Genomic DNA, 3,442 nt, shown 5'->3' with positions numbered 1-3,442 from the left:
ACCGCCACCCCCCGACCGCCACAAGGCGACCGCCACAAGGCGACCGCCACAAGGCGACCGCCACAAGGCGACCGCCACAAGGCGACCGCCACTGGCCCCAAGCGCCAGCCCCGACCGCCACCCCCCGACCGCCACAAGGCGACCGCCACAAGGCGACCGCCACAAGGCGACCGCCACAAGGCGACCGCCACAAGGCGACCGCCACTGGCCCCAAGCGCCAGCCCCGACCGCCACCCCCCGACCGCCACAAGGCGACCGCCACAAGGCGACCGCCACCGGCCCCAAGCGCCAGCCCCGACCGCCACCCCCCGACCGCCACAAGGCGACCGCCACAAGGCGTTAGTGGCCGCGCCCGGTACTTTACTGGACCCTATTTGGCCCGCGGACCGGCCGGCGTCGCTTCCTTGAATGCTTAGCCGCCTTTCGAGCTGCCATGCCGGGCTTGAGTTAGTGGTTTGCGCCCGGTACTTTACTGGACCCTATTTGGCCCGCGGACCGGCCGGCGTCGCTTCCTTGAATGCTTAGCCGCCTTTCGAGCTGCCATGCCGGGCTTGAGTTAGTGGTTTGCGCCCGGTACTCTACGTTAAAAGTCAGGCGGAACGGCTCTGAAGCTCCAGACGGTGCTTCCTTGAATGCTTAGCCGCCTTTCGAGCTGCCATGCCGGGCTTGAGTTAGTGGTTTGCGCCCGGTACTCTACGTTAAAAGTCAGGCGGAACGGCTCTGAAGCTCCAGACGGTGCTTCCTTGAATGCTTAGCCGCCTTTCGAGCTGCCATGCCGGGCTTGAGTTAGTGGTTTGCGCCCGGTACTCTACGTTAAAAGTCAGGCGGAACGGCTCTGAAGCTCCAGACGGTGCTTCCTTGAATGCTTAGCCGCCTTTCGAGCTGCCATGCCGGGCTTGAGTTAGTGGTTTGCGCCCGGTACTCTACGTTAAAAGTCAGGCGGAACGGCTCTGAAGCTCCAGACGGTGCTTCCTTGAATGCTTAGCCGCCTTTCGAGCTGCCATGCCGGGCTTGAGTTAGTGGTTTGCGCCCGGTACTCTACGTTAAAAGTCAGGCGGAACGGCTCTGAAGCTCCAGACGGTGCTTCCTTGAATGCTTAGCCGCCTTTCGAGCTGCCATGCCGGGCTTGAGTTAGTGGTTTGCGCCCGGTACTCTACGTTAAAAGTCAGGCGGAACGGCTCTGAAGCTCCAGACGGTGCTTCCTTGAATGCTTAGCCGCCTTTCGAGCTGCCATGCCGGGCTTGAGTTAGTGGTTTGCGCCCGGTACTCTACGTTAAAAGTCAGGCGGAACGGCTCTGAAGCTCCAGACGGTGCTTCCTTGAATGCTTAGCCGCCTTTCGAGCTGCCATGCCGGGCTTGAGTTAGTGGTTTGCGCCCGGTACTCTACGTTAAAAGTCAGGCGGAACGGCTCTGAAGCTCCAGACGGTGCTTCCTTGAATGCTTAGCCGCCTTTCGAGCTGCCATGCCGGGCTTGAGTTAGTGGTTTGCGCCCGGTACTCTACGTTAAAAGTCAGGCGGAACGGCTCTGAAGCTCCAGACGGTGCTTCCTTGAATGCTTAGCCGCCTTTCGAGCTGCCATGCCGGGCTTGAGTTAGTGGTTTGCGCCCGGTACTCTACGTTAAAAGTCAGGCGGAACGGCTCTGAAGCTCCAGACGGTGCTTCCTTGAATGCTTAGCCGCCTTTCGAGCTGCCATGCCGGGCTTGAGTTAGTGGTTTGCGCCCGGTACTCTACGTTAAAAGTCAGGCGGAACGGCTCTGAAGCTCCAGACGGTGCTTCCTTGAATGCTTAGCCGCCTTTCGAGCTGCCATGCCGGGCTTGAGTTAGTGGTTTGCGCCCGGTACTCTACGTTAAAAGTCAGGCGGAACGGCTCTGAAGCTCCAGACGGTGCTTCCTTGAATGCTTAGCCGCCTTTCGAGCTGCCATGCCGGGCTTGAGTTAGTGGTTTGCGCCCGGTACTCTACGTTAAAAGTCAGGCGGAACGGCTCTGAAGCTCCAGACGGTGCTTCCTTGAATGCTTAGCCGCCTTTCGAGCTGCCATGCCGGGCTTGAGTTAGTGGTTTGCGCCCGGTACTCTACGTTAAAAGTCAGGCGGAACGGCTCTGAAGCTCCAGACGGTGCTTCCTTGAATGCTTAGCCGCCTTTCGAGCTGCCATGCCGGGCTTGAGTTAGTGGTTTGCGCCCGGTACTCTACGTTAAAAGTCAGGCGGAACGGCTCTGAAGCTCCAGACGGTGCTTCCTTGAATGCTTAGCCGCCTTTCGAGCTGCCATGCCGGGCTTGAGTTAGTGGTTTGCGCCCGGTACTCTACGTTAAAAGTCAGGCGGAACGGCTCTGAAGCTCCAGACGGTGCTTCCTTGAATGCTTAGCCGCCTTTCGAGCTGCCATGCCGGGCTTGAGTTAGTGGTTTGCGCCCGGTACTCTACGTTAAAAGTCAGGCGGAACGGCTCTGAAGCTCCAGACGGTGCTTCCTTGAATGCTTAGCCGCCTTTCGAGCTGCCATGCCGGGCTTGAGTTAGTGGTTTGCGCCCGGTACTCTACGTTAAAAGTCAGGCGGAACGGCTCTGAAGCTCCAGACGGTGCTTCCTTGAATGCTTAGCCGCCTTTCGAGCTGCCATGCCGGGCTTGAGTTAGTGGTTTGCGCCCGGTACTCTACGTTAAAAGTCAGGCGGAACGGCTCTGAAGCTCCAGACGGTGCTTCCTTGAATGCTTAGCCGCCTTTCGAGCTGCCATGCCGGGCTTGAGTTAGTGGTTTGCGCCCGGTACTCTACGTTAAAAGTCAGGCGGAACGGCTCTGAAGCTCCAGACGGTGCTTCCTTGAATGCTTAGCCGCCTTTCGAGCTGCCATGCCGGGCTTGAGTTAGTGGTTTGCGCCCGGTACTCTACGTTAAAAGTCAGGCGGAACGGCTCTGAAGCTCCAGACGGTGCTTCCTTGAATGCTTAGCCGCCTTTCGAGCTGCCATGCCGGGCTTGAGTTAGTGGTTTGCGCCCGGTACTCTACGTTAAAAGTCAGGCGGAACGGCTCTGAAGCTCCAGACGGTGCTTCCTTGAATGCTTAGCCGCCTTTCGAGCTGCCATGCCGGGCTTGAGTTAGTGGTTTGCGCCCGGTACTCTACGTTAAAAGTCAGGCGGAACGGCTCTGAAGCTCCAGACGGTGCTTCCTTGAATGCTTAGCCGCCTTTCGAGCTGCCATGCCGGGCTTGAGTTAGTGGTTTGCGCCCGGTACTCTACGTTAAAAGTCAGGCGGAACGGCTCTGAAGCTCCAGACGGTGCTTCCTTGAATGCTTAGCCGCCTTTCGAGCTCTCCTGCCCGGCGTGGGTTTCGCGTCCGCGCCCGGTACATTATGGAAGCCAAAAAAAAAAAAAATTCTAAGTGCGAGTGGGACCGGCCTGGGGGGCTTCCTTGAAAGCCCATCCGCCCTCCGAGCTCTCCCACCGGTCGTGGG

This window comes from Syngnathus typhle, linkage group LG15 (assembly GCF_033458585.1).
Source record: "Syngnathus typhle isolate RoL2023-S1 ecotype Sweden linkage group LG15, RoL_Styp_1.0, whole genome shotgun sequence".
Lineage (NCBI taxonomy): Eukaryota > Metazoa > Chordata > Actinopteri > Syngnathiformes > Syngnathidae > Syngnathus > Syngnathus typhle.
Note: the sequence above shows the minus strand (reverse complement) of the source record.